This window comes from Camelus ferus, chromosome 8 (genome assembly GCF_009834535.1).
Source record: "Camelus ferus isolate YT-003-E chromosome 8, BCGSAC_Cfer_1.0, whole genome shotgun sequence".
NCBI lineage: Eukaryota > Metazoa > Chordata > Mammalia > Artiodactyla > Camelidae > Camelus > Camelus ferus.
Window position 1 is genome coordinate 25,646,992 of NC_045703.1, and position 23,055 is coordinate 25,670,046.

The 23,055-nt window shown below is 42.6% G+C and overlaps 1 protein-coding gene across 3 annotated transcripts in view; it reads right to left on the reverse strand.

Annotated features, from left to right (window-relative positions):
- The window catches only part of BACH2 (BTB domain and CNC homolog 2), a 322,272-nt gene extending 299,486 nt beyond the window's left edge, over positions 1–22,786 (reverse strand). The window contains exon 1 of one of the 3 annotated variants that reach the window (XM_032484598.1): positions 22,657–22,786. The gene's annotated coding sequence lies outside the window, so the exon portion shown is untranslated. Of the gene's footprint in view, positions 1–21,243; positions 21,359–22,656 lie in introns of those variants that run through there. The other 2 variants (XM_032484601.1, XM_032484600.1) reach the window with 2 other exon arrangements.
- Between the last annotated feature and the right edge of the window lie 269 nt (positions 22,787–23,055).

Consider the following 23,055-nt stretch of genomic DNA (forward strand, 5'->3'; position numbering starts at 1 on the left):
AAGGCTCAGGTCTAATTCCCATAGTGGGTCTTCTTTGATTACTCCAGCTGCACTCCATCCCTCCTGCCTTGAATTTCCATAATATCTCCTGGATGTCTCTAAATCAAATTGTCGAAATGACCAAGTGTGAGAGGCAGCCCCTACACTGGAGAGAACATTGGTTTCAAAGCCTAACTCTTTACTATGGGTTCCCCTAAGTGAGTGTTCAATGTCTCTGAACCTCAGCTTCTTTCTCTGAAAAAGTATTAATACTAACCTCATTTATAAGGTTTTTCTCAAAGACTGAATAAGATCTCATAAAGCTCCCATCACTTTGTCAAACATATTATTAAATGTTGGTTCCCTTCCAGTAAGACTGTAAACTTCCCAAGGGCAGCTCCCTTTTCTCCCAGCTCCAAGAACAGCACAACGCAAAAATTAAAAAGACAGGTAGGTGAATGGCAGACCAAATAAATTAACCTCTTGCAAGTCTACTGATTCTAGGTCAATATTCTGAAACGGGGTTTTCCATATCTGTTCTAAATAATTGGCAGTGCTTCCATCATAAAATGCATGTTAACATACTCAATCTGCCAGGTACATAAACTGATTATATTTTTGCTCTAATGAGGGATTATATTATCCATTTAACCTTTATCTCTTACACAATATTAAGATTTTTTTTTTTAGGACTCGTTTTTACAAAATCCAGAAAGTCCACGGCAAAAGAAGAAAAAGAAATTGCAGCACAAAATAATTTGAAAGGTTTTTCATAGCTGAAAAGGGAATTTTTAACCACAACCTTAGTCATAAACCTGCAACAGGCAAATCAGAAGCAGTGAAAGATAAAGTACCGAGGAGCAAATCCGGGTTGCAGTGGGACTCGGGTTCAGGCAGTGGGTTTACAGCACTCACAAGACATGCTCCCGGAAGTGGGTGCTGTACCTTTATCACGGCCGCCCCCACCTGACCACCTGTAGCAGCCTCAGAGGAAGCAGACAACCCCCGCACACTTTCCAGCTGCATCTCAGGCAGCCACAAAGTACGCACGCATCATCAGCCAACGTATAAAATTATATCAGAGGCATCAATGTGAAAAGGGGAAAATCTTCAACTCGTGATGAGTAACTTGTGTTATTTAGTTTCTGTCACCAAGACATGAAGCTAAACCAAGGGGAGACCCCTCTAAACACACCCACACGAGCCTGATAACTGGCTACCCGAGAGCATCATCTCACCATTAAATAATCGGAGCACTTTAAAGCCTAAAGAGGCAAATCTTCTGGTAGTAGGTGGGAGCCCACCTCGGAATGGGGGTTACTCTGGGGTCTGTGATTCTGCTCCCCCTGGTGTTCAATGATAAATGGAAATCCGTCACTGGGTTCAAAAGCAGGGAGGACTGTTCCTGCCTTAGCATCGGGTTAGACAAAGAAAAACACCCAGGGCCCTGGGACCCCTACATTGTCCTGCAAATGGATCTTAATGAATGCATTAATTCACATGTTTGGAGCAGTGTTCTCTGAGGGGACTGCTTCAGAAATTCACATTCTTTAAGTCAAGGGGAAGGAAAACAGGGAAAAAATGAGAGCAACTGTTTACAAGTCTTCTTTAAAACTTTGCTTTGTTCCACTTGAATAACTTTTAATCACCATTTTAAGCAGTTAAATTAAAATGCACCTGAACTGTACATCATGAGAGAACACACCTGCTCTTCAAATAGGACTTGAAAATAATTTGATTCTCCCATCATACTCTCATTTTATATTCAACTTGGAAGGCGAGACGAAAAATTGAATAAACTCAAATTTTGACCCACAGCGTATAATCCTAAAGAAATCACCAGTGGGCTTTAAAGGAAAATGTCACTTTTAAACATAGACCCATAATCCAAAATACACCCAGTATTTGGAGGCTGAAGTAATCGCCTTTTGCTGACATCACAATGGCAATGAGGGACTTTCTATAATGCAAGAGAAGTCCACCACAACACATGTACAAAACTTTTAGTCTATGAGAGTTATGTCCTAGATTAATATCCTATTCTCCACTTGAAAGTAATTTTAAGTTACCATTAATAATAGCAACAACATTCTTTGTCCATTGAGGCCACGTTTCCATTTCTTATGTAACTTGCCCAGGGCCACCCTGAGTCAGAGCACAGAGAAACTGGAGGATTTCTTCCTCTGTCCAGTCTGCTTAAGTTCGACAACCTTGTCAACCTAAATATAAAACACACATCTTTAAATGATCATCATTAATGACAATAAGCTGCAAAGGTAAGACACCGAATCTTCTGTGTTGGCAAATCCTAGAACTACATTTCCTTCACACAGGGTGCCTCTGGATATAAATGTCTGCCTTAATAATTTTTTTCAAAAAACAAGTTAGGGAATTTGTAATTGCTTTCTATGTAAGAATGCAAATTCAACTGCCAGCCTCCCTAAACAAAAGAGAGAGGGATGCAGGAGAGTTCAAGGAAGTTTTGAGAACTGTAGCTTTCACTATAGATTGTGGGTTGTAACTTCCTACCGTTGACCCTTACCTCCAATTCCTTATCCCCCAATAAACTCACCCCCTCATTCCTCATCATACCCTAGGAAAATGGTGTCCTGGTAACAATCTCATCTTAATTATCTACTATTCACCTGCCAGAATGTCTCTTAGAGGAAAAAAAAAAAGTATCATGCAAGAGAAAACTTAGTGATACAAATTCAGCATTTCAATATCTTACCCCTTGCAAACTCTTTTGAGAGGTAAGAGTTTACTATTTCCTCTTCGTTCTTCCTTCCAAAAATGTTAAGGCAGAAAAATTCTGCCACCTTAGACCCTTTTGTAAAGGCTGTCTTGATACTTATTTAGAAACAGTATTTGAGGTATCAAAAGTTTATAGTTTTTACTTTTCTTCAAAAGAGTATCACAAAGCCGAATCTCAGCCTCATTTACATGATAATTCAGCAATTAAGCTGCTTTTGCAGCTCTACTCCTATATAAATGCCCAACAGAAACGCATGACGTGTTCACCCAAAGATTTGTACGGGAATGTTCAACAGCAGTGCTGCGATTCATAGTGGCCAGAAAACTGAACGCTACACAAATAGACCAACAGTGGTATGGTCACATGATGGAATACTATATAGCACCGAGAATTTAAAAATCGACCATTCTATGCAAAAATACTAATGGATTTCACAAACATATTATTGAACGAAAGAAGCCAGACACAAAATAGTACATGCCATTTGATTCCATTTATATAAAGTTCAAAAACAGGCAAAACAAATCTACGCTTTTAAAAGTCAGAGTAGTGACTACCATGGGTTGGGGAGGTACTAAAAGGGACCATCCGAGATTTCTGGTCATGTTGTGTCTTAATCTGGGAGTTGGTTATATCAGTGTTGACATCATGAAAATTCATCAGTATGATGATAGTATGTGACATGTGTACTTTTCTCAGTATATAATACAATTGAATTGAGAAGTCTAATAAAGTAAAATTAGCTTCTCTCAAGAAAGAGAGTTAGAGGTATGAAAATTAAGAATGGCTCGGCATAGTAAAACTGAGCTTAAGAGCGGAATTCAAATTCACAATTTTACCATTCATTATGCAATCTTGGCTTTTCCACCTTCTACTTATATAAAATGGAACCAACAGCAAAGATAAAGTGACGTAACAGTGTACTTTTAGCTAAAAAAAAAAGAGAGAGAGAGAAAAGACATGCAAATGTTTATCACGGTTGCCTGATATATTAATTGATACTGTACTTATCCAAGAATTCCTTCAGTTACAGGGCTGTATACAAATGTTAAGTATAAATGTAAACCAGTAATACAGTATTACCAATTTTGCCATATAAAGAATTTCCCAGTCTACCCCCTTGCTACATGGCCATGCCCTTTTCCCTCTGCCCATCGGAATTTTACGCACTCTTGAGTTCCTGGTCAAGGTGTTCCTCCTGTGGGACACCCCTCCTGGCCACGGTGACCTTTCTTTGCTTTTCCATTTAGTGCCTCTACCATCTGTTTGCCATAGGTCTTGGATCAGAGCATTGAACAGCTAGCTATTTGTCTCTCAGACCATGATTTAATCAATCATGTGCTCATATTCTGCCTCCCCAGTAGGCTGTATTTTTTCCTAAAGGCAGAGACCTGAGTGATATTTATTTTAATCCCCCTCGATGCTCTGTACATTGTAGATATTAAATAAATCCTTGCTACACCAGTGCTCTGAATGCTTTGTGTGTTCAGGAAAGCATGCATCTCTGAAAGTAGGGCAAAGGTGCAGACTGGGATTTCTTCGTTGAGTAAGGCGATTCTGTCGGTGGCATCTCATCCCTGAAACTCTCTGTTAAGCTCTGCCCTTCTTTTCTCTGAGAGCGCTTAATCATTCTACACTTTAGAGTCTAGACTTACAAACAGAGTTACAACGTGAACCACATATGTAACTTAAAATTTTCTAGTAGCTACGTTAAAAAAAGATAAAAAGAAATAGGTAAAATCAATACTTTTACTTAACCTATTGTAAAATATTATCATTTCAGCATGTGACCACATAAAAATCATTAAAGAGATCTTGTGTCCTTTTTTGTATACTAAATCTTTGAGATCCAGTGTATATTTTACACTCACAGCACATCTCATTTTGGACTAGCCACACTTCAAGTGTTCAAAGCCACATGTAGCTAGTGGCTACTCTACTGAATAGCACAGAGTAGACTGGAATATGTGACTTCAAAGCATTCTGAAAAAACACTAAGGTCAGGTAAACTCAAAGGGATATGCAGTCCTAACCTTCCTAAACCTTGCTCTTAAAAAACTGAAGAATACACTTCAGATAATTGTATTTTTAACAGCTACTAATTTCATCATCAACCTTGTATCTACTCAGTATTTAAAATGGTGTTATAACCTAAAACTCAGTAAGGTTTATTGCTATAATTATTAAAAATAAATTTATAAATTATAAAATATTTTGGACTGGGACCCTCTTATTCATTTTACATCCTTCCCAGAGCACTCAGCCCAGAGTTCTGCACACAGGAAGTGCTCAGTATACATACTCACGATGAATGAATAAATGAATGAGTGTATAAAACAAGCAAGCAAGCTGGTAGGAAAAGGTCTAGCCTTCCACCTCACAGCCAGTTACTAATATGATAGTGTGTGGTGACATTTGTTCACAATCATTTATGGATAAAGAAATCAAAACTAGAAGAATCACACTAAGATGGAATATAGATTTTGTTTAAGTCAGTCCTATAAAGGGAGGGGAAATCTTCCTAAATTAAAATTAAAGCAATTATAATGCAGAAAAGTTATTGCAATGTCTGCAGCACGTCACGTTTTGTAAGGCCATTTGTCATACATTCCCTCATCTTGATGACATACACACCAAATATTATCTAAGCCAATGATCAAAGAGTATAGTTTCTTTGTCCGAGAAGCCAAAAGACAATAGATCTGGAAATATGTGCTTAAACCAAATAACTCAGGTTACACGGACTTAAAGAACATCTTTTATTCGTGAGAAGTTTTCCCCATTCATTTTTGCCACACAGTGAAGTATCTTTATATCTGATTGTAAGTCATTTAAGAACTTCTTTAGTTTGGAATCTTATGACAATCGTGTCAAGTATTAGTTTTACTATGGACATCCAAAGAATAAATGACTAATTACATAAAGGGAAAAGGACAAAATGAATCATGGATTCCACCTGAACTTCACCAGTTAAAAGGATGACTAGCAAACTCTTTAAGGAAAAAAAAAAAGAGATATGCTTAAGTTAGTCATGCCCTTTCGAAAGGAAAAAATAAAGCTATTTTACTTGCCTGATCTCAGATCTAGAATCTAAAAGATAAGGGGCCCTGTGTGGAGAATCACTATAATCCTCAGGTTCAAAGGTTTCCACAAGGCCAAAATACAGAATATGTACAAGTAAAAAAAAAGGGGGGGTAAACATAAAATCAACATATTAGATATTTTTATTACTTAAATGCCTCATTTGAGTATTCTTCACAGGTATTCAGAACCTTAATCCACTCAAGAAATTTTAAAGAAAAAATTTGAAGACAGCATAATTTAAAAATAAGAAGTCAGTCCTATGTATTAGAAAGAAAAGAATTATTACATTTTAATTGATATAAGCTGCCCTCCAATAGATAACAAAAATACACAAAAGTAAAAGCTCCGTACATGGGACAGCCAGGCCTGGGAACAGATGAGCAAGATCGCTGCGCTGCCCCTTCTAAATGGGACGGCTCACTGAACGTGGCTCTACAGATGTGAACTTTCTTGAAGAACCAAAGATCACACTGCACTTGTGGCTCACAATCTTGTACAGGAACTGGTACCAAGCAGGTGGGCAAATTCTGTACTTGAGCAGGTTGTTTTTTTTTTTTTAACCCAAAAGTAGGAATTTACATTCATCCCTATTAAATGTCATCTTGCTACTCTGGGCTTGACATTTTCTGCAGTAATTTTAAAATAACAGATCAAATCAGAAATATTTTCAGAAAATAACAACTCACAAAATCCATTTAAAAATTTCTTATCTAATATGTAACCTATATAAACATATGCAAAAAAACAAATACAATTTTAAAAATTATTTAGAAAGAATGTCCTTGGAACCACTATTTGGACTGTGAAATAAAACATCATGGAGACCTTGGAAGACCCCAAAGAGTCCCTTCCCCATCACATTCCCCTCCATCACCTCTGGAGGTAACTGTTATACTGATTTTTTTGGTGGTAAGCATTCCCTTAATTTTCTTTATAGTTTTAACTTCTATATATACACCCCTGAACAATATATTTAGTTTTGTGTGCCTTTGAACTTCACATAAATGGAATTCTGTATATATTTTGTGTCTTGCTTCTTTCATTCAACATTATATTTTTAAGATTCATCCATATGGATGCATGAGTTTTAATGTGTTTATCACATGCCAGTCACTCTCCTAAGGATGTCACCAATATCAATTCATTTAATCCTTCTAACAACCCTATCAGGTAGATGCAATGATTTTCCCCAGTGTAGAGGGAGGTTAAGAAACTTGCCCAAAGTCCCAAAATTAAGTGGCAGAACTGGCTTCTGCACCCAGGCAGAATCCTTTTTCTTAACCACAAAGCATGCAGCCTCTCCAAAGCCTCCTCTATGTGATGTTATTAATTCATTTTTCATTGTGGAATAACATCCCAGTGTATAAGTACAGAAAAGCGTGTTGATTCAGTACAGTGTTAATGAGTACTTGGGTCGTTTCCAAATTTTGCTCTTATAAACAATGTTTCTTTGAACATCCTGTCCCTGTTTCTTGAAGCATATGAGTAAAAATTGTTCCTAAATGTATATCTAGGAGTAAGATTGTTGGATTGTAAATTATTAACAGGTTGAACTTGGTTAGGTAATATATTGTTTTCCAATGCAATTGTATCAAGTTATACTCCTACCAACTACATACAAGAACTCCCATTTATCTGCGTCCTCATCAACACATGGATTGTCAGATTTTTAAAAGTCTGCCAATCCAGAGACTATGTATGGTATATTACTATGACTTCAACTTGCATGTGTTTGATTATTAAACTAGCCATTCAGATTTCTTTTGTGAAGTGCTTGTTTAAGAATGTACAGCATAATTTTTTCTATTGGGTTGCCTGCCTTTTTCTTATTGATTTATGTGTGCTTTGCATGTGCTGGTCCAGAACCATGTATGTCCCACAAAGACCATCAGCCATGTTGGGCTTGTCTTCTCACTCCTCGCGTTTTAATGATCAGAAGTTCTATTCATCTTTTTTTTTTTTTTCAAACAGTAAAAACAAAGGATTCCTCACACATTTTAAGCTTTTTGTGCTTATATATAAGAATTTCCTAGGTCTGAACTTAGAATCCTTCATATCCCTCCATTAATTACATCTTAAGAAGGTCTAATTTGGGAATAGCCAAGAAAGGGACAGGCTACTGACAATGAATGATATGCAACAATAAAGCTGAGGAATCTGACATCCACAAAATCTCAAAGGGTATCAGCTAGGGAATTAAGGACCATTTGAGCAAATCTCACAATATTTTGAGGACATATACAGATCCAACTCCTCTTTTTAAGGCTTCCCTGTCCTCCAATCTTTGCTGATTCTCTTTTCTCCCAACTCCTGCCACACTTATCTTTACTATTCATCCTGGCCCTTGATCACTAACACCATGTACTACATTTCAAATGCTTCATGCTTAGATGTGTCATCTCCAAGATAAAGCATCAACTTCCCTACAGCCGGGGGCCATGCTTTAGACTGATACTATATTCCCCACACCATATCCCAGGCCTAACAGAGTTCCCTGTAGGGAGCAAGTCCTCAGTAAGTAATGACTAATCTGTGCAAGAAATAATTTTAGGACAAGTGAAAGAACTTCAGAGCCAACGTATATAACTCAGACCTTAGGAAGCTGTGCAAAATAAAAACATAAATTAGTTCGAGAGATATTTAATGAAGGTTCAGTGAGAAGAAATCACTGGTGAAAAATCTATCTGAAATGTGACTGGTTAAAGAAATTGTGATATATATGTGTACAATGAAATACTACTCAGCCATAAAAAGAATTAAATAATGTTCTTTGCAGCAGCATGGATGGACCTAGAGATTGTCATACTAAGTAAAGCAAACCAGAAAGAGAGACAAATATATGGTATCACATACCTGTGGAATCTTAAAAAATGACACAAGTGAACTTATTTACAAAATAGAAACAGACTCACAGACATAGAAAACAAACATATGGTTATCAATGTGGAAAGGGGGTGGGGGAGGGATTAATTAGGAGTTTAGGATTAGCAGGTATAAACTACTGTATGTAAAAAGATGAACAGCAAGGTCCTACAGTATATAGCACAAGGAACTATATTCGATACCTTGTAATAACCTATAATGAAAAAGAATATGAAAAGGAATACATATATATGTAACTGAATCACTAAGCTGTATACCAGAAACTAACACAACATTGTAAACTGACTATACTTCATTTTTAAAAAAATCTATCTGAAATGCTAGAGAGGGAACAAGTTATAGGGAGCTTTAAAGGCTCTGCCAAGGAGTCTGGACTTTTCCTGTGAGCAGCAAGAAGCCATCGGTGATTTATGTTGTTTGTTTTTCCTTTTTTAAATTTTTTTTTTTAATGAAGGCAATGGGGATTGAACCCAGGACCTCATGCATGCTATGCATATGCTCCACAACTGAGCTATTCCCTACCCTCCATAGGTGATTTCTAAGGGAGAGTCAACAAGTCCATTCACTCATTCATTCAGCAAATACATATTTAATGAGCAGCGCCTTAGTGCCAGACACTTTTCCAGGCTCTTGGACTTCCACAGTGACCAAAGGAGGCAAGGACCGCTGAGTCCTGGAGCTGATGTCATAGGGAGGGGGACAGATGGACAAGCAAGCAACACATACAGGAAGTCAGAGGGTGATAAGAGACAGAGAAAAGGAAGGAGAGGAGTCGGGTTGGGGCACCTGGGAAAGGGGATGGTCCCCGCACTCCACAGGGTCAGGGAAGGCCTCTCTGAGGGGGCGGGAGGGGCCCGAGGCCGCGGGGCTTAGACTGGGCATCCGCGGGGTCTCCTACCCGCTACCCGAGGCCGACCAGGCCGTGTGAGCACTTTAACAGCCAGAAGACAATTCAAAGGTCGCCATCGTCCTTCACACTCGGAGCTCTGAGCTCCTCCTCCTCCAATTCTCCTCGTCCACCCTACCCTGTCCAGAGGCATTTCTGACGCCACGGCAGGGTGGCAGGTGCGTATTCTCCAACTTAACGTGGGTAATAGGGCCATCTCCACACCTTGTCCTCCTTAGTTGCTTTCCCTGAGCCCAGGCCTAGCTCCTCCCTGGCCGCTGACGCTGGGGCCTCCTGTGGGCTTTTTCCCAGTTCCTCAGAACCCAGCTTCCTTCCCAAGCTGCATTCTTAGACACAGGCAGGAAGCCAGTTCAGGCTCCCCTTCCAACTTCCTTCTCGCCTGAACGACCCCTCCCAGAAACCAGCCGCTGGCAGGGATGACAACACGAGCAAGAGACCGGGGTCAGGGAGGGGCCCCGTGTGGGTGCACATGTGTTCTCGCGGGTGTGCACACATGTACACAGAGGATGTGCATATGTGTGCACGGGCCTGGGTCTGTCCAAGAACAGTGTGAGACAGGGCGTGGGCACGCAGGCAGAAGCCAACAGAATCCACAAGAACAAATGAGAAGAGGTGAGCGTTCACACAGAGAAAGAAATGCAAAGACTTGCCAAAAGAGGGAAAGAAAAAGGGCCCAGAAAGGAAACTCTACTGGGCTGCAAGATGGTAAAAAGAGGAACAGGGAGGTATAAATATTAAAAACCCAAAATGCTGAGAAGATGGCGGGAAACAACAGCAACAAAAATATCCATCTAAAACACAGTGTGGACGAGGCAAGACTGACACACAATCTCAACTAATGAAATCCTCATTTTGCACTTTCCCCTCAAAGCATTTATTTCCCAGATCAAGGCTTACATCGCATGCGAGGCACAAAGGCCACTGGCTCTAGTAGCTAGGAAACCAATGATGGCACATTTCTAAAGATGAAGCATATAGAAAGAAAAAACTGTATAAACGTAAATGTTGATGCTGGTCTCATATTCCAGAAAGTCAGCTGCTTTCACTCTAGGATGCAAAAAGGAAAGGGTCTCAGGTAAGACCTTGGTGGTACAGAGCTAAGACAGTGATCTCTGATGGTCTGGCCATACTGCAGACAAAACAAACCAAAACTAAACAACAATACAAGAATATTCCCATTAATAGCCTGCAACATACAAACATACACCTAAACTGCCTGCGACACTTGGGGTCTCCAGGCAGCCTCTCAGCCATGGAAATGGGGCACTGCCTGTGATAACTTCCTGTGATAACTGCTCCTTCTCCACTCGGCCGTTTCCTCTGACTCGCATTTTCTGTTACCCTTCCTCTTGGAATCCTCTGACAATGACTCACAGGGCAATAGGCTAGTCAGCAGTACCACAGCTGTCCACAATAGACGCTGTGTAGGAGGTGAGCAGCTTGGTGGACCGTAGCCTGGACCAGTTTTTTCCTTTCTGTTTAGGGAGGATTTGCTTTTCAGCCACATTTCCCTCAAAACACAGCCCCGACAGGAGATGCTTACTGCACAGATTTCTAAACGATGAAATGATCTGAGTTTGGCAACTTGGTCATAACGAAACTAAAAACAGTAAGATGAAAAAACAATAGTGTGATCATCACACCTACAAAAAACAACTTTATACTTGGGTGAAATTAAGAGATCAGAAAAAAAAAAAAAAGCTCAAACTAATATTTTCCAACCTTTCACTAACAGCTAGGGCTTAAAACCACATGTTTTGAAGGTCTTGCACTGTGTTATTATTAGAAGTCACAATTCTATTGATACTGATGAGTCATTTGTATCGGCGGAAACCAAGAACTTCCATCAACATCATGTTACACACAGTCACTGTGGCTTGGCTTTTTCTTTATTACTGGTCAAAGCTGCTTCAGAATGCTTATTGAAGCTAAGAAAAAAAGAGTGAACTCCTCAAAGGGGTGCAAAGCCTTCCTTTCCCCAGCTGATCTCACTTTAATCATCCTTCTCAAGACAGTTTAGGATGATCCGATCAATTTGTATCTACAAAAGGAAGTTTATTTATAAACCTTAAAAAAAAAAACATTTTCACTTTCTGATGAAAATAAGCAGAACTGAGCTCCAAAAACAAACAGTGAAACCATTTCTGAAAACACATGCTGGCTTTAAAATGACCTGAGGTCAGGTTTCTTTTTTTTTTTTTTTAACCTTAATAACATGCAACAGATATAAACAAAACCTGTCATTATTTAAGGACTTGAACTGCACAAAACAACGTGGGGCTGGCCCCCGGGCACCCGCTCCCCTGCTGCCCTGGGAGCAGGGAGAAGTGGGTCAGGTCCAGGTTACACCAGGAAAGCCTCAGTTAAATGTTCAGGAAAGTTCCTTCAGGTGCTGAGGAGGAAATAGCAGTGTAGCCCATCCCTTACTCTCATCCTTTCTCTCTCCCCATAGGGTCCCAGAAAATTAAAATGGAGCAAAAATCGACCTTCCCATGGGCTTCCCCAGAAATGCTGTGATTCTTGGGCAGTCTCTGCAAAGGTAAAAATATGCCCAGTTTCTTACCTAGCAACCAAAGGCTGTGTTTGGTTGCTGGAGGGAGAAGGGAACCCAGCTGGGCAGTGACCACAGATCTGAAAATAGCCTTCCAGCAGCTAAGTGGCCGAGGTGCTCTCCAAGGCGCGCTGGGGCGGTGGGGCCAGCTGAGGGCTGTAACAGCTGCATGAGTCAGCACTGGCTTCTGGTAGGAAACTGCTGACATGCTAAATTACTCGCGCATACATAAGGTGCACACACCTACCCGGCAAAAACAAAAACAAGGTACATGCAAATTGGCAAACAGGAACCTCTCTACACTCGCAGTTCCTATTTTCCAAGGTGAAACCCCAAATAGACATAATCTATGCCACTGCTCAAAAAGCAGGGGTAACAACTAATAATAGTGAATAGTGGTAATAAACAACTCTCTCTCCGTGTGGTGATGTGTGGCACAGCTGCATTCAAATCTCACGAGCCAGTTAATTTTAACCGGTTTTAATTTTAACTGGATTTAACTGCTTTTCCTCCCTTCTGAAAAAAAATCATAATAGTTGCCCTATCGACCACAAAAACTGGTAACAGACAAGCACAGTTCCTGTTTTTCAGAGGGGACTTACTTTCAAACCCACAATATCGAGATGCTTAACATAAGTGGAAATTTAAAATGTATCGTTTGATGTGGGAGACTTAAACTTATACACTAATTCAGATCCCACAAACGTTATGGAGTAATCACATCTCAGGTTGGGTCCTACACTTTTTTCATCTCTCTTCTTTCATTTAATACCGGATCCAAAACTGTACAAGAAAACGGCTTGTCTGGAACTTAGAACACATTTTCCCACAGAAACAATGTCATGTCTGTGAGACAGTGTTCCAGGATCGTCCATGCAAGTTGTCTCAAATTTAAAACGTGAGAGAGAGGTTAAATGTGTAGTTTAAAAAGAGAAAACAACACTATAACAATACTTCCAAAGCCAATCAGAAACTAAAGCAAACATTCCTGATTGACTGTGTGAGGAAGCGTCTAATTAGAGGAAGATGAGAGGACAGTCTTCTAGATGAGACTTTTGGACTTGGTCTAGTTTCACTCTCGTTCTCTAATATGACTTAAATGGTTAATATCAGTTTAAAATGCATGGAGTTCTCTTACTGTGGCGTAACGTATCAAATTAGAAAAAATCTTTAACAGTTGTGAGTACTGATTCTTTTTTTCTACAAAAAATCGATCAAGATTTGGAAGAGAAAAAACGAAGGTCTACAAAAAGGGGATACCCAAGAGAGGGGAACTGAAAGAAACAGAGTCAGGGAGAGAGGAAGGCAAGGAGGCAAAACTAAATAGACAGGGGAAAATTAGTAATTAGGGAGAAGTTCCCCACTAGACAGCGCACCCCAAGAAAAGGACGTCTCTCCTCACAGTGAGTCCAGCAGGACAGTTCCACTGACTGGCACTAGATGGCGCCATCAACTCAACATAGCATGGTTGCTGGAGTCTGCGCAGGGGAGGGGTAAAATGGAAGGCAGTTCAAACCCTTCACAACTGGGTATTCAGCCTGCAACACTTCTATCTAAAAAAAAAGCATGGCTTCACTAATCAATCAGCCTCTCCAAATGTCCAGATGTCACCACTAACCGTACTAATAATAGCATGAGGCATGCCAATTTTGAAATCAATTCATCAACTCAATTTTTATCAATAAAACACTGGGATGGGGAGACCAATGAGTGTCACTGCTTTTTTTTTTTTCTTTTAAAATTCAACATTTAAGGATAATACAGCATTTCAGATTCACTGCCACTGACTCACTGACAAAAATTCCTAATTATAGACCAAGAGGTTTTCCCCTGAAGTTCTGTTTAAATGTCAAATAACACACCATCTTGCTACCCAGGTTTGTGTGATCAGATCGTGTCTGGCAAGAGGAAGGTGATGCTCGCTGACAAACGTAGTACCACATTAAAAATCATCTGCCCTTCATGTTTTTAACATCACAGGGGTTTGTATGCTCTAACCAGCTTGTCCATATTCCCTGTCTCCAGGCTTATATTTATAAACAGCCCTCTCTTCACTCAGAAATTTCCTCCCATCACCAGGTTACCAGTGTATGAAATTCTACTAGTCCCATCTCTAGGGTTTTACCTCTTTGGCTTTGTCTCCTATTAATAGGCCAATGCCTCAGAAAGAAGTAATGCACCATGTATGCTCCATTATTTATACCCTAGTAAAAACTGTTTTCATAAAATCCTTTTCTAGGATTGGTTTTGAAAGAGAAGGAGAGGGACTTGTTAAGGGCATTGGGTGGCCTAAAGGCAGCAAAGTACAGAGCGCAGAAGTCAGGACAGAAAGGGGACACTTGGGAGAACTGAGAACAAGCTTTGCCCAGCTTCTTTACAGCTGCAGCAAGGATCATCACCCCTGATGCTGATCTTTTCAAGGAGATACTTGAAAAGCAAGGGTTAACTCTAAGTATGCCTACATCTTCCTCTTGCTGAATGGGTAATAATATCTTCTATAGTTAATTTCATTTTTTTTTCACAGTTTGACTCTCCAGGGCTCATTCATTTGCATAATATGGAATCTTGAACCTATACGGATGTTCTACAAATCAATGCAAGTAATTCTCATACTAAATCAGCAGCTTTAATTTAAGCTCATCATTGTTTGCATAGAAATCTTTATGCACTCATCTGCTTGATTTTTTTAATCACTTAAAAGCTCCAACAGTGACACACCAAGCATCTCCCCATTTAGTCATCTCCAAAATTTGAAAAAAATACTGAAAAATAAGCACAGTACATTCATACACTTGATCATATCCCAAATTGAGCTTCAAGTGTACACTTAACGTTCCAGCAGCTCCAGCGATAATGTCACTTGACTAAAGACACAACTTGGACGTCCAGCCCATGGTAGAGCTGAGTCAGCATTCTAAATAGTGACCTGCAAACCTGGGGTGATCAGGATCACTGCCAAACCAACTGCCTGGCGGAGTCCTTTAAAACCATTCAAATCTCCTGTTGAGAGTTACAACATGCTAATCTGGCAAGACAATCTCTTCCTGAAATTGACTAGAATGAGAGCAAAGGTTACCTGCTTTTATCTGTTACTAGTAGCTAATATTTCTAATTAGGGGCTCTAACGGAATTGGTTCTGAATGAAATTCTTCCACCTCAGTAGAATCATCTACCTACTATAGGAACAGTTTCCTTCACCTTTTCCTACCTCATTAAAAAAAAAAAAAAGCTAAAAACAAATTCTTCACATAACAAGAGGGTAGAAACAGGAGTTACAGGAAAACCCTGGGAACAGAGTCATGGGATTCACATTTTATGTCTAGTTCTTCCTTTGTCTTTACGTGTCATCACTTCCACACTCTGATCCCCAAGTGGATGCTTAGAACTGAGGAATGCAATTATTAGAAAGTGAGTCATGTGAAAGACAAGTGACAGATTCACTCAGGTTCACTGAGAAATTATTTTTCAATTCTATCTTTCAGAGAGATGTCAATAAAATATCCAATATTTCAGAGTGAGATGGCTTGTATTTCCACTTCTGAAACCTGCCAGAGAGTGAAAAGGAAAACTGGGTATGGAACAGCTTAGTGGTTAAGAAAACAAGTTGTAGCATCAAAAACCGAGTTTCCAACCCCAGCTCTCCCACTCATTAGCTGGGTGACATCTGTGCCTCTGCTTCTAATGATCACACCTGCTTGTGGGTTGATACACGGATTAAATGAGTTAATATGAGTAACACACATGAGGCTCCCAACACAGGTTAGATATCATCAGAGAAAAAGAAAATAGAGGAGTTTTAGCATATAGTAAAGTCAATTTATTTTAAGTAGACATTGTTTACACTTCTAAATTGTGCTAAGAATGGTCTAAATAATCATTCTCAGTATACAGAGGCTGTACACCTTCCTGCTCTGGGATAGGCAGGGGCTTCTGACAAGCTAGACTCAGATTTGCACTAAAGACCCTCGCCCGGGTCCCACACATATCAGCCAACTGGGAGGGCATGTCTGTGTAGCTTTTAATAGTTTAAATATGGTCAAAATGACCCAACACATGTTCAAAATAAGAATGCTAACTTGTATATTTTCCAAGGATGGAAATGAACAGTATTCTTAGCAAGTAACAATTCTGTCTTCATCAGGTTCTAAAGACACAGGTAAATAAATCAATTCTGGACTCTGTATACAGGAACCATTATTTGCCAAAATGGCCCCAAGAGTTATATCATGGTTTATGCAATACTCCAAAGGGCTACAGGGGGTAGTGAATTAATAGACTGGGGAGACTAGGGGGAAAGAGCCAGCCCCAACTTTCAGACAGGCCCTGATGTCAGCTCACTTCACAGTTCCTTGGGGAGGGCTGCTCCAACCTCACAACCAGGTCAAATTTCCCCGTTACATCGTTTGGTGCATGCAATATCGTTCCTTCACAGAACCTGCATGCAGTAAGTCATTGTGGCGGCCTGATAAACGTCCCCCCTCCCACTAGATGGTGTGCTTGATGAGGACAGCACCAGGACTGGGCTTCCTCCCCACTAGCACCACCATCACTGAGCACCACGCCTCCATGCGAGTGATACTCAGCATATGTTTGTTTGGTGGACGAACGAAGCATCCTTTAAAGGATGGCATTTCTGGACACTTGGCCCCTTTTGTGGCATCCATGAGCTCCCATTGCTTAGGCAAATACAGGACGGGAAGAAAATTAAAGCTGCCAATGATCTGTGGATACTGGGAGACTAAGCAGACTTGTTGAGCAGCACCTTCACTTTGTTTCCTGAATTGTAAGAATGGGAATAATCATGCTGCTGGGCTCCCCCAGCTTTAAACTCCGAAGTGAAATTCTCAGCTTTCTTTGGGTTAGACACACAGATAGTCCCGAGGAAAACTCCGGAAGCATCTGCAGAAAGTGGCTGCAAAAAGTGGTGAGGGAGACAGAAAAGGATGATGCAAGACTAGAATTGACAATGGACTTGGAAACTCAAAAAGATCTCCTCTGCAATTAACCTGGAGTCTGTCCACATGCTGGCTGCAGACTTGGGGACAAATGGTGACAATCACAAGAAGTATGGGAGGACTGGCAAGTGGAGGATTTAAATGCTTGGGAAAGGAGAAGATGAAAGCTGACAGAAGCATGAGAGCTGGGAACCTGGTGGCTGCTCTCAGGGGCATCAGCACTGTGTCCTATGGCCATCAGGAGAGGAACAAAAAGGTCAGGGAGGAAAATGACACAGCTCTCAGCACCAAAAGCCAATTTATTATCAGGCTGAGGAACAAAAGAGAAGTTAACCAGGGGAATATGCTGGAGAAGTGGTGATTATGAGGTCACTGGGGAAGACTGAGAGACATTTTGGCTGTAATTCCAATGACTAGGGTGAAAAGTACGTGAAATGCTTTCAGATTGCGGAGATTTATTACTTTGGAAAAAAACAGCTCAAGGAAAAACAAAGGCAAAGTTCCTGCCTAATTTTTGAAGTAGTGCCACTAGTAGGACAAGGTTCAATTTCCGTAGTCTTCAGAAAAGAAATGGTCCTTGAAAAGGACACTGGTGATTCTGAGAACACTTCCAGCTTTCGGGAAGCTGATGGTAAGAGTAAGTTTCAGTTTTATGAAGACTGACATTTGAAATTAACCAGCCCCCCCCCCAAAAAGAGGGGGAGAGAGAGAAAGGAGAAAAAGGAAAAGGAAAACCCTTGAATTGACAAAGAAAGAACTACTTTTCTATTAAATATTGTCCCAGACCAAAAAAAAAAGATGAATAATATTCTGGTCAATTTGAGTTTACAAAATGTTTAATTCAAGCAGGTTTTGGTTTGGACTTGAACAATTCGTAAATATTTATATAAAGTTTTTAAATGGGACAGGAATGGGTCATACACTGCCACCGACAACACAGGAGCGATTTTCTGTCATTCCCAAGGCCTTGGTGCTCCCTTCCCTAACACGGCTTCAGCTCTGCCAAAAGCTTATCTTCTTTTCCAGAGTGATGCCAATTTTTGCAACCAGCCCTGACTTCTAAACTGCTAGTGCCTCTGATAGGGTCATATGTCACTGGAGCCTCCTCAACATCCAGACAGGGAAGGAGGAGACAGGGAGGCAGAGGAAGGGTTTGCTGTCTGAATCACAGATTTTGACAAATATATTGCATTTTGCATTGTTCTCTGTTCCTTGTCTGTGAGGGTAGGGACTGGGTTCTTCTATGCTATGACCCCTACCCCAGTCATTGACTCAAGGCTGGATTGTGTATGTAGGATGGGGAAATAACCTTTAGACTGTCAGGAAAACACATATTGCATTCTGATTAAATTCTTTCTCACATAAAATGAGAACCTTCCTCTTCTGTAGAATGGGCACAATGCCTGCTTCATAGGGTTGCCTTGGGGAGTCAATGGGATTATGTGCAGGGAAAGCAGTTAGCACTGTCTCTGGCACATGGTGAACATACAATAAATCACAGCTATTATTTTAGTGGGCTTTCTCAAATGTCAAATTCCATGGAGGTCCTTAGGCATTAAATAGCTATGTTACCCTATCTGGTCAATAACAACTAAATAGAGGGCAGGTGGCCCAAAAGCAATGGATTATTTACCTGCAGAGGATTACACTGTGGCTTTGGTATTAATCATTTAGGCTTTTCATGTTGCATTCTCTGTTAAAAAAAAAAAAAAAGCTATCAATCCCGTGTTAATTTTCTCTGATTTAGAGGGATTTTTTTCTTGTATGTTTCAAGTTTCCTGATTACTGTTAACCATTCACTTGGTGGGGACTCACAAAATGTCTGCTATGTGCCAAGCCTTTAGAAAAATAGCCAAATACAGAAATATTAAATAATAAGATGTTCTAGCCCCCTAAGGAGTGGGAGACAGCCTGCAGACCAGCTCTAGCACTTATCATGCTCCCACCCAGCATTTAAAAAAATGTTTGGGCTAATATTTAAAAACTAGAGGATTCCACATAAAATTCCTGACATCCAGCTTCCCTTGAAAAAATCAGATGATGTGGCAGCACAAAGCAGGTACTCCCACCCCTTCCTGCCTGGCAACTGTCGATGACAAGTTGCTGAGACACAGTAGTGATTGCCTGGCTCTCCACTCTATGCCTTGTCCTCGCAGGGACCAGTGAGAAATGGAAATGAAGGACCCCATGGTCAGTAATTATTAAGGATTTCAAGAAGACAACAGCAGAAAACAAAACCACGTGTGAGGGCCTTCTGAGCGGGGGAGGGGGCCCTGTGCAACAGCATAGGTCACATGGCCACCAAACTGGTCCTGCTCCTCAATCCTTCAGCCAAACAGGAAGGGTATTTATCTGAATACTCTGTCATTCATCAGCAATCAAGCCAGCATTTGTAAGAAGCCACTGTACTCCCTGAAATCTGAGGTATACAGAAAGCAGAGCAGTGGAACCCAGCACCGCCTAGCCAGAGGGCCACTTGGACCTCTCTTCTCCCTTGTTAAGGCTGGATGTATAGCACAGACACTAAGCACGGGTTAATCCAAGTAAAATTAAACTGCTCCCAACAACACAGATTGGTCTGAGCCCTTTTGTTGGCATCACAGGAGCCCTGATCACAAATTCTGAGGAACAGCTCACAAGCACTAATGAATAAGTCCCCGTTGGCTGTGGAGACAGTGGGCTCAGAAGTGAAGGGTTGGCCTGGGAGAGATTTGAACGTGAACCTGACCATCTGGCTCTCTGCAACTCACTTTGATCACAAAATGAATTGCAACAAATTGAAGAGCACATGGCTAGAGTTAATTGTCTCATCTGTAATCTGAACCTACTTTTAGGCAGTTATTATTACCCTCTATCAGGTGGAAACGTTTCCCACCATCACTGCAAAGCACATTTTCCTGATGAACTGTAATGGATCATTAAATTCCATATCTGAATAACAATACTTTGCACTTCTGCAGTGCCTTTCATCCAGGGACTTCAAGGTAGTTTGCAAATAATTAAGCGCCTCACACAGCAGCCAGAGGTGAGTAACTGGAAGGGACTTGCCTGAAGACACTGAGTCAAAAGCATAATTCAAGAGAAAATAAATAAATAAATAAATGGCTTCCTTCCAGGCACTAGTAAAACTGAAAAGTGCCGGGGGCAGGGAGGGGGTCCCCGATTCCTTCCCTCCTTTTCTGCCTTACCCCTTCTCCTCTATGGCAGATCCTCACATTCAGCATACAAAGAACTGACAAGTAACTAACAGGCGTGCATTTAATTTAGCTATGGGCTCAGACACACATATATAGGAGGAGAATGTTCTCCCATATAATCCTGGCATATACGATATGAACTGACATTTCAATCCACCTGCAGAACTGACAGATACCAGAAGAATTAACACTTTTATAATTACCAAATGGCAAACCGTAAAGCCTTCCAAAATCCTAAAGGAAAATATTCCTCGGCACAAATAAAGTATGTTCTAACAAAAGTATTTCATTCCGTGGTTGTGTTTTCTATTTCTGGTAACGCCATTTGAATGATATTCAAGTTTCAGGAACAAATAGGATGGAAGTGGGCAATCAATGCATCTTTTAAAGCAGAACACTAGAAAGGAAAAACATTTCAGCCAAAGTTTTGTGGTGAAATTATAAACTCCTGAAAAACTGAAATTATACTGGAAACGTTGACAGACCTTTCACGGGAGCAGTCTGAATGCAACACTGTTGTTTAACAATCTCTCTTCCAGAGTAAAAGACTAATTCTAACAAGATGTCATTTTGACTTACATTCATCATTACCTGTAAGAATGAAAAATGCCATTTACTCGAGAGCTGCGAGCTGCCGGAGCACCAGGGTGGGGCAATCTCACATTTTAAGCAAGACGCCACTGCCTTACCAAAATAGCCTCTCCACCGAAGGAGTGGCAGCCTTTCCCGCACAGCTTCCTTCACGTCAGCCAGAGCCTTCGCAGCTCGACATGCCTTTCCTACATGTTACATTTTAATGATCTGAGAAAACCGTTATCAGAGTTAACATCTCTAATTTTACTCTAAACAGACAAAAGCAAAATATCTCATTAGGCATCATCTCCGTCAAGGTTCCCACTAGGAAGGAAAGGATTTTTATCTGAAGTAATTACCCTTTTTAGTTAAATACACGCAACAGATGAAATTTACACAGAGAGACTGCAGCACTAGACAGCGAAGATGAAAACCGAGGAACGCCGCGTCTCGACACCCGCCAGGCCGCCCGGAGTCTGCAGCTCAGTCGGGGGTGGGGCGCCCTCCTCTCTTGTTTCCCAGGGGCCACGGGTCTTGGCGACGGCGGTGACCCGACAGGCAAATTGCGAGGCGCCAGAACAAAACCATTGGACAGCGGCTGCGCCGGAACTTCCCCCAAGTTACCAAACTCGCCTACACGCGAGAGGGTGCTGGGGATACCCCGCGCACTCACGACCCCCGAAGCTAAAGGTGCGCGGCGCCTTTCACACACATACACAAGGCCCTGCCCGCTTCCTCCCACGGTCCAAGTTCCTGCAAATCCTCGGCCAGACCGAGGTCGCCGAGATGCTCACTCGAGTCCCCTCTCGCGGGCAGCTGGGGTAGTCCATGAGCGCCGCCCGCCTCCCTCTCCACCGGTGCTCGGCTCCTGAGCACCCACCCGTGAGAGAACTGAGAGACCTCACATGACGCCTCGGCGAGGGGAGATGGAGAGGTGTCCCCTGAATAAACTCTCCTAGGTGGTTTCTGGGGTTTGAAGACTGAAGTGTGGGCAGGGAGAAAAGGGTGTGTGTTATATGTGTTCGCACTTTGATTTCATGAGGAATCTTGTGCAAGGTTTCCCTCTCTGAAGGCACGAGCCCTTCAGCTCGAGCTCCCCGGGATGCATTCCAATAACCGGGTCATTGGCTAGTAGGGATTCCACCCAGTGCGAAGCCGAGGTCTACACCGCAAGCCCCCAGCCTGCCTCTTCTCGGGACTCTAAACTTGGGCTTTGATGCCCTGCCAGTTGCGGTGGCCCCAGCTATCCGACTGACAGCTGAGCGCAAAGCCTGGCGGAGTAGCCCCGGGCGCGGACGCCGCGGGCAGGGAGGAGGCCGCCCGGCCTGGCACCGCGATCGCGGGCTGGGGGCCGGGGCGCCCGGGCCTCGCGGGGCCGTGGGTCTGACAGCTGCTTCGGCTCGCGGGGACGCGCGCCTCCCTCCAGCCCGCCCTCCCCTGCCTGACTTATTACCCTCTGCTCCTCCTCCCCCTGCTGTTCCAAAACACCCGTCGACGCGAGCAAAATACAATGCCGCCTCGCCCGCCGTAAACAGCCAGGCGAGAGAGCGCACAGTCCCCGCGGCGCGTCCGCCGGCTCGGCTCCCACCCCCTTCCCGTTCCTAGAAAATGCCATAAAAGCGGGCAGGGCGCTCGGCGGGCGGCTGCGCGCCGGCGACCGCGGCTGCCTTCCCGCGCCGCTTCCCCACGCCTCTTCGTCTGCCCCGCGCGTTCGCTCCCCTCAGCCAACTTGCCCCGCCGCCGGGGCCGGGGCCCCGCGGCCGGGGACTCACCTCGCCAGAGAACTTTGCGTCCGTTTGTGCCTCCTCTTCTCCGCGTCCTCCCAGCCCGCAGCCCCCTCCCGGCGGTCGGCGGATAGGGGGTCACCGAAAGCTCGCGGAGGGGACGCTCATCACATGGCAGCTCATTCCCAGCCCCCGAGTATGCCGGGAAGGGGGAGGGGAAGGGTTGAGGGGAGGCCGGGGAGAAAGCGAGAGCCCAGCGGCAGTAGGAGTGGGCAGGCGGGGTGGCGAGGCCGGCGGCGGGCGCTCGCGTTTGCGCTGCTGCGACCGCAGCCCTGGCGTGCACGGTCGCTGCTGCTGCTGCTGCTGCTGAGGCGGCGGCTGCTCGGCGCTGTTTGCTCCGCGCCGCGCGGCTCGCGCTCTCCCCGGAACGCCCACACTCTCAATCGC